At 45.6% G+C, this 15304-nt stretch overlaps 1 protein-coding gene across 1 annotated transcript in view; it reads right to left on the bottom strand.

Annotated features, from left to right (window-relative positions):
- Nucleotides 1–11451, bottom strand: part of LOC130609007 (lactosylceramide 4-alpha-galactosyltransferase-like) — a 28592-nt gene extending 17141 nt beyond the window's left edge. The window contains exon 1 of the mRNA XM_057427545.1: nt 11429–11451. The gene's annotated coding sequence lies outside the window, so the exon portion shown is untranslated. The remainder of the gene's footprint in view (nt 1–11428) is intronic.
- Between the last annotated feature and the right edge of the window lie 3853 nt (nt 11452–15304).

Here is a 15304-nt window from a genome sequence, read left to right as displayed (position 1 = left end):
AAAGGTTATGTGACAAAGCTCATCTACACACACACAAAATGCATAAAGGGACAGTGGCAGGAGGGGGAGCCCAAATAAACCCTGCCAGCTCTATCACAGGGCCCATCAGCCCCTCAAGGTCCCACCTGCCCTAAGCCTTGAGGAGCACAAAATGGCAGGCAGGATCCCACATTAAGGACCCTAGAGGAACCAGCACCATGTCTAAGCCCATCCCAGGGCTGTCCAGGCATGAAACCCATCACCAGAAGCAGCTCTCTAGATCACCCTTTGGAATAAGGGGGTTACAGCTTAGGGGTGGGACATATTATGGGCTGCAGGGGAAGAACAGTTTGGAATTACACAGGAATTACTATATTTAGGAACCAAAGGCTGAGCAAGACCTTAACTCAATGATTTTGTAAGGAACAAGAGTGGGAAAATAGAGATGTAAGCGGATTACAAGGGCCAGATGCAGGTAAATAGCTTGCTGGTCAGTACGCTTATCTGGTAATGTCCTATGCCTGATCAGGCTGTCTTGTCTTCTTATTAAATTCCTTTCTGACTCTTTCCTGGGTGAGGGATTTCAAATCTGTGTACACTTGTGCATACTGGGGTGTGAACAGCTGGGGTCTAAACCCAGCTGCTGGAGGGAAACACTTATGTATATTCTCACTTGTGGACTTCCACCCTGTCCAGTCATAGAAGGGAGAAGGATGAGGCTGTCAGTGCTGCCTATGTTCATGTGGGTGCTCCAAGTGTCTGCCTGCAAGCTGTGCGGCCAGCCATGCATAGGTACATACATATACAGTGTATGTATGTGCTTTGTGTGTGTGTGTGTGCCTGGTGAATACATCTTCAGCCTCGCTACTGTCTGGACACAGAGCAGCAGCAGTCTCACCTCTCTTGGGCTGTTGGATCTGGTATGATACATTGTCCTCTAGCAAAGATTACTCTACTTCAAAAAAATAAATCACAGTCAAACCTCTTCCTTTGTCTATCACAAACCAAGACTGACCCTTAGTTCCCTGAGTGCATACTGTATTTGCCACTTGTAAGGAAATGCAGCAGTTGGTCCATTTTATCTTCATTAGTCTATATTTTCACATCAGTCCATTATTTTCAAACCAGACCTGTACACAGAGAATCTCAGATAATGTAATTTTAGATTCTCTTCTGTCCTCCAGTTTGCTGCCATACTACTGAACCTGGCACCAGACAGTGAGTGGGACAGCTGCTTCTGAGTTTTTTCATTTCCCAAGAGGAGAAGCCAGCCTTCCCAAAACTGAGAAGTCACATAAAACCCCAGGGCTATCATCTGTTCCTGTCAAGAGGTCTCATCGCCCATAATCACAGAATGGTACTTGTTTCCCTTCCATTTATTCCCCAATAACCACCCTGTGTCCCATATTTGCTACAAAGCTCCACAACATGGTAGTGTTCATTATGTTCCTTTACACACTACCTCCATTCCTGACCCTGCTATTAATTTTATATTCAAGACTTTAGGTTAGGGAACTTAACACTTTTCTTCACTGGAAAACAAAACCAAAACCAAACACCAAACGTCTTTTTCTCTTCTTTCACCCTTTAAAACCCTTTCACACTTTGTGAAAGAGAACTGAACACTATGACTGGTGAGCCTTCAGTACAGCAATCATCTTCAAAAGACACATTCTTCTCTCTTCCCAACTATTCCACCCACAGTGCCAGACCCAAGTGTAGGATGACACCTGTATATGTACCCTCCTGTCAGGCAGCTAAGTTGGGATACACAGTGCTATTTCTGCTTTTACAAGCCTAGTGTGACTGTCCTGATCAGGCCTAAAATTTAGATCTCTGAAGTCCACACATAGATTTAACCATAAAGAGTTTATTTCCCAGAAATAGCCTTTAACAGTCTGAAATAAGGTGTGTCAAGGCACAGCCTAATGGAAGGCCACTGTCATCAATGTGCCGATGCCTCCCTCAAAGCCTCCATCGTCAAAGTGGTGCCAGGCTCTTAATGAATCAAAACCAGTAAAGATTCACAAGGAATATGTTCTTTAAAGAAAATAAAATAATTAAAAAAAATAAAGTCCAAAAGATGCAAAACATTTTAGTGTCTTTTCTGCTTTAATCTCTGTTGCCCTTTTGGTAAAAGTTTATATAATTTAAAAGAAATAAAACCAATACAATCCAACAGTGAAACCAGAAGTTTTGTGAGACAAACCAAAAATGTGCAGAATATAGGAGAGAACTCCATTATGCCTGCTACAGATAGCTGTGGGTCAGCTTAATAACAGAACAGAATTTTCCATTTCAAATTAATCATCCTTCAGTTGGGAAAAAAAAGAAAATGAAAAAAAAAAAAAAGAAAAATCTCCAGTGATATTTTTTTCTCTCTCAGTTTTTTTCTTCATCATCCTGTGAGTCTTCAACATACCTGCAGTCTTTCAGAGAGACTTCGTTGGAGGGTAGACAATGACACATCATCCAGCTGGTAGCACCAGGCACCTGTGTGCCTGGGAACAGCCACATCAGTGAGCTGCCATTCTTTTCCGTACCCTCTACTTTCCTTGAGACTCTAGGAGGGTGACACGCATGTTCTTTCCTTATAGTTACAAGAAGCAGCAAGACCCTGTCATCTCCCCTCCATCAACGGCAGATGTCTGCTCCAGCTCTGCCCCACAATGAGTCTTTCACAGCCAGAAGATAATGCTTTGGAAATAAAACTGCATCTGTTGTATGGCTTTTGCCAACTTGTTCAAAGATCACCACCTGTGAATGCCTGCAAATGGCTGGTGCTGGCCCTCCTCTAGAAAGCTCTGTTTGGGAAAATGCCAAAGCCCTGACACAGCAATACAGAGGCAACACCAGTCTCACACAGAGAGAGGGGAAACTTTGCACAGATTACATCAACATGGGGTTTGGCCATGCCACTGCTAAACATTACACCCCAGCATATTGAATAGACTGCAATAGGCAAAACATTCTTGACTCGGAGAATTTAACTTAATTTAATTTATTACAAATTATCATAAACTTTTAATTACAAATTCAGATACTGGGGGGGGGGGGGGGGGGGGTAGTGGATGGGAACACATCAACCTAAACAACACTTTGGGAAACACCTTTCCTCCTCTCTCCACAGATTCATCTTCAGCACAACACCTCTCCTCACCTCTATCCTGTTTCAACTTCCCTTTGTTTTCACTGTGGGTTACACTCAGTCTGTCCCAGTTCCTTCAGTGAGGTAACAGGCACAGGAGGCTATGGGGCACTGCATGACAATTTCTTTTGGCTGCTTCTTGCATCTCGCATTTCCCCCACTGCTCCTTGCTTCTTACTGCTCCTCTGCTCCAGCATAGTTCACCCACAACCTGCAGCTCCTCCATGTGTGCCTGCCTTGGCACATGTTCTCCATGGGTCACAGTCCCTCAGGGTGTCCCTGTCCCAGGATCATGGCTCCAGACATGATTCCTATCTCCTTTTGCATGTTCCCTTGTATCTCCTCTCACATCTCCTCCTGTCTCCTTTGCTTTTGTGTTTCCTTTGTTGTCCTCACACGTCCTTTTGCACCTCCTCCCCCATGTCACTTTTTCATGACTTCTCATGTCTGCGTTCTTTCATCCTCACATTTGTCCTCCCTTATTAGTCCTTACGTGGGCCCTTCTGTGTCTCCTCATGTGCCTCCTCCCACGTCTCCTTTCTGTGACTCCTGTCCCTAACAGCTTTCTTCAATACATTTGAACAGAAGCACTGTGTGCTGCTCTGACCAGTTGCAGTTTTGATATGCAATGGACTGGTTTTGTCTGGTTTGGAGTTGGCTGGAACTTGCACAGGGCCCCTATCCACACAGGTTACCCCTGCAACTTCTTGCTGCCCACACCCTGCCAGCTACGGCTAATACAGGGTACCTTGCAATGTTTAAATACAGAGAAGTCCCTAAATTGTTGTTTTTTTTTCCTGTAAGGATGAAATCTTGATTTGAATGTCGGATTACCAACTGGTGAACAGTCCTTCACTACATAGCACAAACAAAACTGGTTATAGAACACTGTAGTGGGCAAGGTTACTGACTTCCTGAATGACTCATGTATTTATTTCCCTGTGTGGTAACATCTGCTTCCAAAAGTTCCCTGAACAATGATTTAGAAATTGCTTAAACAAAGAAAGAAAATGAGTTACTGTGTCATGTCACCATTTACCTACTTGCAGTGGAAAGGGCTCCCAAACAATGCACTGATGGCTTCACCTTCCAGAGAACTTATTTTATAACTTGCTCAAGCCTGTCGACAGCTTACACTAAACATCTGCTTAGCACATGAAAGGGCTCTACCCGTTAAGAAGGAAGGTAAGGACAAGCCTGCCACCAGCACTGCCACCTACCCGTACATCCTTCAGAAAGCAAGGCTTTGTGTTGCAGCTAAGCCAACCTAAGGAAAAGTTCCCAATGAAACGGGGATTCCTCCAAGAATCCGAGGCAGAAAATTTCACCTACAAGAGAAATGCGAAGCTTTTCTGGCGGTTTAGTTTACACAGAGCAGCTCAATTGAAGCACAAACCTGAGGCTGAGTAGTTAAGAGAGCACTAGAGCTCCCTCAGCACTTCTCTCCGATGAACAGTGAGGAAATAACATCCGAGTTTGATTTCTTTTAAAGATACTCAGCAACTGAACAAGAGATATCTCAGGCAGTAAATAAGTGCAACATGTTACAACAGCTGTTTTTTCAGCAGCAACAGCAAAATCACCAGGGAAACCATAGGCTCCTCCAGGGCAGTGAAAGCACCTCCAGAGCTAGAGCAAAAGCTCCATTTCTTCTATCATGTCTCCTATTATGTCATCTTCCTATCACGTCTTACCTGAATCTACAAGATAGCTGATGGTAATACGCCACTGAAGTCCCATGTAGTGATTTTGATTGCTGAGACAGAGCAAGAGGAATGACTGCAACCACAGAAATGACTGCCACACCAATGCAAACATGCAGCTGCGTTTGTTTAAAATGCACTCATGTTTTTACTTTAGAGATGCTTTGGGTCTAAAAAGTAAAACAAACACGAATGAGCTCTGAGCAAAGAGTTTCCTGGCCCTGTCAGAAAGGGGCACTTCAAGACTTTGCTGGGACAACACAGAGATGATTTAGCAACAAACAGGTATGACAGCAATGAAGAGTCAAGAGCTAGGTCCTCCCTCATGGAATCCAGACTGCACAGTCCCACAGGGCAGGGGCCAGATCTGTCGAGTTAATTTACTGTGGTGCACACACCATGGAATAAACTTGTTATTTTCAAGTACCTTTAGTATAGTACTTTCTGTGCAGGACAGTGTGTCACACCCCAGCACCAATCACAACATCCATCCCAGAAAGTGACCTTCCCATGCTGACAGATACCACCTCCTAATTCAGCCCCAATGGTTAGTTAACCATGGCTGAAGCAATATGCTGTTGGCTCAGCAAGGCACAAAGCATGCCATTGAAGAGGTTGCATACAGCAGATTGGGCTGCAGTTCATTGAAGGTGGTATAGCAGAAGTTTAGAGCATTTCTACACAGGCCAGGTTAAGTGCTGGTCTTAAATGCTTTGTTAAATATGCTCCCTGATACCAAGTTCTCCCAAATTAGCATTAGAAAAGATTCAGAGTCTTTCTACTGCTGCTTCATGAAGAAGGTCAAAGCCATAATTCCATTCTTCTCTGCTGACACATTTTAGCCCTTGCTTTTGTTTATCTCAGAAAGACATGACAAGTTTTTTTTGGGAGGATGCACCTATAGCTTTTCCTCTAAAAGCACTGGAAACAAAAGTCACAAGAAAATACATGCAATCTTTAAAGTCTCAAACTAATATCAAAGGAGAACTGTCAAGGTAGAGTTTTAAATAACATTTGGTGTACCAAATTAAATATATTAAGTTTGTATCTGAAGGGGGCCTATAGGGATGCTGGAGAGGGACTCTTCATTAGAGACTGTAGTGACAGGACAAGGGGTAACGGGTTAAAACTTAAACAGGGGAAGTTTAGGTTGGATATAAGACGGAAATTCTTTCCTGTTAGGGTGGTGAGGCACTGGAATGGGTTGCCCAGGGAGGTTGTGAATGCTCCATCCCTGGCAGTGTTCAAGACCAGGCTGGACAAGGCCTTGAGTGATATGATTTAGCGTAAGGTGTCCCTGCTCATGGCAGGGGGGTTGGAACTTGATGATCTTAAGGTCCTTTCCAACCCTAACGATTCTATGATTTATGATTCTATGAATCTAGAGCTAAGGGAATTTAGAATAACCAGTGGGTTATTCCCATCAAATACATTTGGTGTTAAGGCACCCTTAAGTATAACCAAAAAACCCAAAAATGGCTGCTGAAAAGTTTACATAAATCCCAGCTGCCAGTTACTGTTTCAGGGCAGCTACAGGTATGAATCTCCTTCCTTTCCAGCACAGTGGAAAACAGAAGCTTACAAAGCTTTCACCAGGAACAAAGTAGGAAAAAAACAGAGCTACACACTACACAAATTGTCAAAGCAAAGTGTGCATCATCTCTCAGTGCAAAGACCATACACAACACTGCTCTGCACTGTCCCTCCACTTCTATCCCTTTGCTCTTTCACATTTCCACATTTGCCAAGAAAAGTAAGTAGGAAGTGATGTTCTGAATTGTTACTGTGTGCTGTGCTGTGGAGAGTTATGGTCAAGGCTGGTTTTTAGAAATACTTGGAATAAGACAGCATACAGCAGAGTGGTGGACAAAGGACTCATGTTTGATCCCATGCTTTTTGGTTCTCCTCCCATGATACAGATTATATGGAAGCAGATGCAGGTCAGTCTGTATGAAGCCATTCATAGAATCATAGAATAGTTAGGGTTGGAAAGGAACTTAAGATCATCTACTTCCAATCTCATGGGCAGGGACACCTCACACTAAACCATGTACCCAATGCTCTGTCCAACTTGGCTGTGAACACTGCCAGGTGTGGAGCATTCACAGCTCCCTTGGGCAACATGTTCCATGATCGTAGCCTAACGAGGAAACATGGTGGCCTTTCCAAAGGGTGCATCACATCCCAGTGGAAGAACAAGGCAATGCGATGAGTGCAGTGGAGCAAGGAAAGATGCCAGGGTCACTGTGTGGCACAAAGGAGAGGAGGAGCATTTATGGACAGACCTGGGTATGGAAAGCCTGGCAACATCAGGAACCCAGCTAGAGTGCATAGTCAGACCGATCTCTTTCTTTTTACCCAGAATACTACAGGGCCATCTTATTCAGCACCCTTTCAAGAAAAGTTTCCCAGTGCTTTTTTTTGTAGAGCTTAGTGTTTAGGTCTTCTTTAACTGAAAGGAGCACGTTTTGTACCTCACAGCCTTTAGCATTCAAGATACAGACCACATAACCCCCTCATCAATACTTAAAGTAAATAGAAGGCAGGATTTGGCTGGAAAATAGAAACAAACAAAAGCGACAGATGCTAGCAGTAGATCAGCTAGCAAACTGATATAGCCCTTTGCCACCAGCAGCTTTCAAATAGTAGTTTCCCATTACTGTATTTGTAGAAAGCCATGCACACTCATAGTATAATAGGACTGAAAGCTATGTATGAAATTTAAGTCTAAACAATATTTTAACCCTCACCACTCCATAAAACACTGGCACGTGGCTAGAAAAGGAGCAGCTTTTTGAAATGATGTGCACATACGAGGAGACTGTGGGAATATGGAAGTCAGAACTATACCTGGTCAGCAAGTGTGCAAATCCCATTAATCACCAGTATTACTGCTGCCTACAAGCTTATGCAAGGGCTTCATAGCGGATCTTGCAAACGTGTTGAAGATGCTGTCCTCTTCTACAGGGTAGTCAGTTGTTAATGCTGCTGGATGCCCAGTTGCATCCAAGTGAAGAGATGCAGCATATCAGATCATACTAATGATTAAATACTTCAAGCCTAATAGACTGATATACAGTGATTTTTCCTTCTTCTAATCTGTACTGCACTTTCAGTTTTTAAAATCCAGAGACATACTGGAAGAGGAAAGATGGTCCAACAGTAGACTACACATGGATTCAGGGCATTTCTATTTATTTTAATGATCTGGAACAGCCTTCTTACAGGCCAAGGAACAGGTCCCTTAAAACCCAAACATAAATCTCACCTCCTACTTGAAACCATAAGGAAATTGATGTCTAAATTCCTTCAACAATCTCAGGGGTTGTTCTTCTGTCTCTAACACAACCTTCCTCCGGTGAATACGGAAGAAGTGCTTTCCTATCTGACAGAGCCACTGCAAGGCTGAACATATTAAAGACTGGGAGATATTAACCCCTATATCTTGCTGGAGATTTTGTGCAGTTATACAAAAATAAAGAATGTGAACACTATGTAAACATTTTCCTTTTTAATAGAAAAAAAATCTAAATACTAACATGTTTATGCTTAATCCTTTGCTCGCAGGGGAGCAGTTGGTTCACAATGCCATAATCTGAAGTTCCACCAGACCTCATTTAAGCAGAGTTCCCAGCCCAAGTTTAAGGTAATTGTAAAAGCCAGAGGAGACAAGTGAAGAAGTGAGTTGCAAGCAAAGAAGGGAGTTGGTAACGAATCACCTGTTTCCCAGTGAAAGCACTACACAAAATAAACTTTGTGAATCTGTTATGGAATCTGAACAGCCCAGCAACATAAGGAGTTTGAGTGTTTGCTTTGATCAGGAGTGCCTGTGAGAAAAAACGAACCCCAGATGAGAGCAGAGAAAGGGATCTCAAAGCCAGATGACAGAGTCCAAGCTTTTAATGGCATGGAAATTGCAGCTCTTAGGGAGCTAAATGATAGTACAGCCAGGCTAATTTACTGAGGGCCTGCCAGAACAGACAACAGGGGTCTCTCTCCCAGCCTCTCCTGCCATCACATAATGGAGCCACAACAGTGCTGTTAACGAGGCTTATCCAGCCCTATACACTTCTTCTCTGGTCTCCCCTCTATGTATGGAATAGGCATGGTTTTATATGGTAACTATGACTGGCACACAGTTGCTTCTCTCTATACTAATGACCAAACAACTGCAGCAAAAGTAAGATGGAAGCAGAATTACTCATAAGCACCTCAAGCCGAAGCATCTGCTGCTGATGCAACAAAACCAGGGCAGTGGGTAACTGACTGGGTAACTAACACTGGGCTTCCTCCTCAGGCTTTTCCTTGAAGCTCCTCTGACCCTGCTGTGACTGGCCCTGAAAGCTAAAGCATGAAGAAGTCCATTCTGATGCAGAATTTGGTTTTCTTACTTCTTTAGCTCCCAGAACTGGTTTTGCTTCACTGCAGGGTGAGACGGGCACAAACACTGGCACAGGGAGATTGATGCAAGAACAGGCAGCCAGGGGTCTGCATCCTTCTAATATTGCTGAAACTTAGTTGTGTGGTAACACCAAATTGCACACAGGCCTTCACAGTCCGCAGCTACTGGACTTCGCCTCCAGATACCTCTGAGAAGATAAAACTTAATTAGAGCCACTGTCAGATGGAGACAAGACAGTGCCTTGAGAGCCAGTAGAAATCCTGTGAGAAGGAGAACTTGGGGCATGGCTACCAGAACTACACACTAAAACTAATTCATGGCAGACAGACTGCTCTTCACCCAACATTTTACACTCTCAGGCCCTCAAGGATGACTGCCATTTCTGTGTTGTCAAGTGCACGAACAAGAGGATGGCTTTCATGTACGACTCCCTAGTCAGTGCTCCCTCCTACAGAGACTTGAGATGCTGCTGAATTGCTACAAGAACCAAAAAAGAGGAATTAGAGTTTCCTAAGATCTCTGTCTTCCATGCAACAAACCCCATGAATAATAAATAGTGCAAACCCATCAGAGCTCAGCAGAAGCTAGAGAGGGTTTCTTCAGGGTTAAGCAATATCCAGTCTATTCTGGGAAACTTCTTGCATGTTAGTAAACAACATGTTATTTTCACTGGGATAGTTCACTCTTAGCCAAAGTTTCTGAATTCACCGCCTTTCCACAGCTGTAGTTTTAGTAGTCCTACTACTGTGAGACTTACTACTGTAAGAGTTACATATTTTCTTACACCTCTTCCGTTGGGGGTTTCTTCCCCTTCTTGCCACAGGAAGAGTTTCTACAGTTCTATTGCAAGTCTCGGTCTTTCTTCCTCAGACCTTAACCCAGACTCTGACGTTTTTCAGGGCACGTCTGCCTGGGAACATGCCGACCGACTGCATCCTCCTCTGCCACCACTTCTGCTGTTTTTCCACCCTCTCACCCAAGCCAGCCCGTCGCTGCTGTCAGAGAGGAATTCCATATTTCTCCATCCCATCCAACTCTTTTCTCCTTCTATTGTGCTGCTGCCATCCCACCCGGACTCACATCATCAGCATTTGACTGAGCCCTTCTCAAGTTGGATGCTCTCATTTTCAAGTGGGATGGAGCACTTTCAGGGACTGGCACTGTACAAGCAACTCCCTTTCACCGCGGCTGCTACATTCAACCGCACCTTCGCCAGCACGCCGCGACAGCGCTGCCTGCGCAGCAGAAACCCTCACAGAGCTGTGCAGGGATCCAAGAGAAGCTCCCCTTTACAAGCTTCAGCTGGAATGCCTCATTACCACCGGGAAGACCTCCCCGCCTGCCGGGACCGCGGTCACTGCTGTCTGCAGAGCTCCCACCGCGCGCGGCAGCCGGACGGAGCAGATCAGAGATGCCCGGGGGTTGAGGGCAGCACGGCTGCTAGTCTGTCCATTCCATTCCATTCGTCTCCAGCCTGGCAGCCCTCCCAGACGCTGCTCCCGAGGAGGCGACCAGAGCAGTTTTGGAACAAGACCGCGGGCAGGTCGGCTCCAATCCGCACGTAAGGGCTGCTGCCCACCACCGCCGTGGACTGTTCATGGAAAAGTTCCCCGTGGAAAAACACACTTTTTCCTAAGCGGCGAGGAGGACGAAGCCACCCAGCCTCGGCTCACGGGCAATCAGAGACCCGCTTCTTCGTCGCGGGGCTGCACCGCCCTTCCCGTTACCCCGCGATTGCCCCCGGTCCCCCCATCCCTGCTCACCTCCGGGGTCGCCGCTCCTCGTCCGCAGAGCACCGCGGCTCCCTCCCGCAGCACCGAGCATCAGCAGCGGCTCCCGCCCTCCCCTCGCCGGTCCCGCCTCCGGCCTAGCCCAGGCCACCTCCTTCCAGGGCAGTCCCGTCGGGGAACCGAACCCGTTACTCACCGGAGACGCGGGGCCTGGCCCGTGCCCCGGAGGGAGCGGCATTGCCCGTCCCGACGGCAAAGGGAAACGGCCCCTCCCCGGGCACGGCCACTGCTGCCCTGAGGGAGGTGGTTTGGGAGTTAATTCATAATGTACCGCTTCGGACTGCTGTAGGGATTTTTTGTTTCTTTTTTTACCTCGCTCTCTCCTCCCCACCTCCGGGAGTTTCTCCTCTACCCACGGCTGGTCGGGAGCTGTCAATCCGATCCACGCTCTACATCCCGGCTTTACCTCTTGTCACGCTGCGATATATCAAGCGGAGCTCAAGTCACGATGCGTGTGGGTGGTTGGCAGGGGATTGATTAAATCGACCCTGGTCAGAGACCTCACGGCTTGAAGGGCTCGTAAACCTCGGAGAGGAGGAGCAGGGGAGGGCTGGGAGCTTTCCCCACCATTAGGGAGAGGATTAGGAAGCTAACAAGAGTGAACCAAAGATGTGAAACTCAAAATTTCAGTTAAAACCCGCAGATCAGCTGCTTCCATGTTACAAAGCAAGTTTCATACCTACCCTCAGGCAGGAGGAAGTTTTACCTAAATTATTCCTGGCAAATGATGGCTTAACAAGTTCTTAATGAGCGTGAATAAAGAAGAGAAATTAGGGCTCTCGTTTAGAAAAGCACTTTGACTACAGGGTGGAGTAAACTGCATGGGAAGATCACCAGAGATTTTGGGAGGTAGGTTAAGTGATGGTTTAGGAAGGTAATCCTTCCTGGAGCAGGGGTTGGACACAAGCTCTTTCCAGATGCCTTCCAGCCCTGTTTTTTTACAATTCCCATGGTAGAGTATGTTACTTATGTGTTAGAAAACAGGGTACCTATGACATTTCCTTGAAATGTTTGCATTGTTTTAAACAAAAAACGTGTTTTCCTTGTAATTAAGTAGTCTGAAACTACCCCTTTCCCCAATGATATTAAAATATTTCTAAGAATAGGTCTTAATTAAATTTGAAGAGCAAATAAATTTCAAGATATTCTTGTCTGCCCCCCTGAGTAGAATTTGGATTAACAAGTCAGAGTTGCTACTGAAGGTGTAAATACTCACTCACCCTCTGTGGAGCCAGGGTTTGGACTAGATGGTCCTCCTGATGGTCTTTCCTACCCAGTGTTTCCCAGCTGCAAGAGCAGCACCCTCAGCAGCCCATGGCTGAGTCCAGGGATGCTGTTCCTCATCTGATCCCTGGGTGAAAGCAGATGTTGAGCACAGGGGAAGACGCAGTGGGGTTTGTGAAGCTGGGCTGCGTGCATACAAGGGCAAACAGCCACATCCTGGGAGCTGGCAGGGTGAGTGCAGGGTGAGCACAGCTCTGGTGTATGCAGATACCCTGCGGGATGGTAACAAAGTGGGGAAGGAGGATCAGAAGCCAGGAAATGTCTCCAGAAGATTGCCTGAGCCAGGATTTAGCTCCCGTGGGGCTGCTACAGCAGGGATGGTGAAGTCTTGGTCTCTGGACATGGAGATGTACCTAAGCAGCAGAACTTGGATGATCCACATGCCTCTGGGCCACTCTATTATTAGTTCCTGAATGGCCACTGGATTGGTCTGGATTTGCCTTACAGCACTGATGTGAGTGACCTGGTGAATAACCCAAGGATGCACTGCTTGTAAAGCAGATCTGCGGTATGCTTGGTCTCAGGGAGCTCAGTCAGGATGCAGAAGGCAAATGACCTACCCCCAGCCACCATAAAGAACATAGCACCATGCAAACCCTCCTCCAAAGCACCTAGCAGAGCAGAGCAGCATCACCTGTGAGCTAATTTCGCAGCTGAAAAATCACTTGAGTAAACTGATTCCGAGTACTTTTAGCCTGGTTTTGATTTGATGAGCAGTTTCCTACCTGCTCTGTCAGCCAGAGAGGTGGCTTTGGTTTGAAATGGGAGAGGAGAGCTGCTGGAGCTGGTTGCTATGACATTACAGGTGGCTTCATCCTCACCCCTTTTTCAAAATAAGCCAGCAAGCAGCCAACCAAGGCTGAGACCAGCTGCTGGAAAGGTCTGTGTGATAGCCGCTAAGGTGCTGGTGCTGGAAAGAGCTTATGCAGAAACTATTCCCATGAAAGAGGTGTAATCGCAGCACTGGTTTCAGCCTGACTTATCAAAAGTGGGTAGGGAGAAGGGTGTGGCATGGCTGGCGCTTAGTGATTAGATTATAACGTCCTTCAACTTGGGCAAGGTGGAGGAGGAAGGACATTTGTCCATTCATGCAGAGGAAGCACATGCCAGAGGCTTGGGCTGCCTGCATGCAGTGCAGGAAGGAGGAAGGAGGCCAGCAGCATCATTAAGCCCTTGTAGTATCGGTCTCTCAGGTATTACTCACGCTTTACTGCCGTTATACGTACCTTTTCCTTGACAGGCATAACCGAGAGCACAGTCTTCTTGCTCTTGGGGCTGTTTTAACCTGCCTGAAGGCCGCCTCCTGCAGGCCCTGGGACATCTGGTGCAGAGCTGCTCCTTTCTCCCACTTTTCAAGCTCAGCCGCTGGCTTCACTCCTGCTGTCTCTCCTGGCACTGGCTTTAAGCAAACCCTCTCTTCAGAAAAGCAGGTCAAACCCTCTCGTGATTCACCCACCAGCCCTTATCCAGTCTTCTGAGAAGAGCCAGATTGGAGACTGAGACCCTTAAACCACGTGCCATTTTTGTGCTACAGTGCCAAAGGGACAGCCACAATGCCATCAAAACCGGAGCATGCTCCTGATGCCAGGTTTTCTTTATCCAATTTCTGTGAGAGGAAAGAAGAATAAAAAACCCCTAAATGGTTTTCCTAGCAGACACCCCTTGAAATGAAGTTGCTGAGCCTCTACCAAGAGATTTTTTTTTTTTAAATAAAGTTGGCAGATATGATTAAATCATTTCAGAAGCATTAGCTTGGTGTTGTTAGGACACTGCCATATGTATTGATCTGTATGCACAAACAAGGAATGCACTCTGATAAATCTGGCCAATTGAGTCAAGCATATTGATAGGTGCCATATTCAGCAAGTGGATTAGAAATGAAGGTATGGTAAGAGGGGAATTGGAACAGCGTGGTACTTTCAGGCAGAAGGCAGGATGTCTGCTACATAATTCAAACCCAAAGGGAGATATGCTGCCACAGGTGTAAGAGCTTTCAGCTGCACTAAAGACCAGGAGACATCTGCTTTGCACAAGAGCAGGCCAAGTGTGTCTCCAATTCAGCTTTCTAGCAGCCAAGCTCACTTGAGACAGGAACTGGTAAGGGTGACCCCCATGTATCTGCAGCTGGCAGCAGGGGAGCTGCAGGAGGATCTGAAAACATTGGAATACGCAGAAATCAAGGATGTTTTTCCCTCTCTATAGGAGCCTGAGATTGCAAAAGCTTTCCCTGGCCCAAGGCCAAAGTAAAGGAATACTGAATTAATAATCACCACCGAGCTGGGTTGGAATATATTTAAAATTTTTGTGCTGATTGTATTGATTCATTTTAATTTCTATTGTATTTAAAGAACTTGAAATTCAAATAATGTTTCAAAAGCAATAATTGCTTTAAGTTGGAAGAAAAACATTTGCTAAGAAAGTGCCCAATTTGGAAATCTTTTGTCCACCTTTATTTCCCCACACCATATTTTCTTTTAATCTTGATATTCACTGAAATTTACTCCTTCCTGCCAGAAGGCCATTTGGAAAATCCCAAACTGATTCACCAATTACAGCAATGATTTCTAGACAAATTTTGTAGCTAATAGTAAGGGCCCTAATCTATAAAGCAGTGGTCGGTAAGAGTTGCCAGTTCCCAGAAATCAAGTGATTCTGATTTGGGCACTGAGATTAAGTTACAAACAGACAGTGTCTGACTCTCCCCTCTCCCTGTGCTTACATATGTTTGTTAATCAATTATCAGACTAATACTACCATCCATGAGCATAACGTGGAGTTTTCCTAACGTAAGGAGAGCAATTGCAGCATCTCCCAGCTCCAGTGAAGCACGCAATGAAATACTGTTTTTTTACACCTTAATCTACTTTGGGGTGTGCTTGTAATTAAGAGAGTGAGGATAGTCCTAAAAATAACTGACCATTGTGTTCTTACACAAATAAAGGTCATCAATAAAATCCTCTGTTACTGCTTGTTCAATGAGGTCTTTAAGGATATTCGT

Source organism: Pezoporus wallicus, unplaced genomic scaffold, assembly GCF_028554395.1.
Source record: "Pezoporus wallicus isolate ANWC-B61680 ecotype Strahan unplaced genomic scaffold, APGP_CSIRO_Pwel_v1 scaffold_3294, whole genome shotgun sequence".
In the NCBI taxonomy this organism is placed as follows: Eukaryota; Metazoa; Chordata; class Aves; order Psittaciformes; family Psittacidae; genus Pezoporus; species Pezoporus wallicus.
Note: the sequence above shows the minus strand (reverse complement) of the source record. Positions and strands in the feature narration are given on the sequence as shown.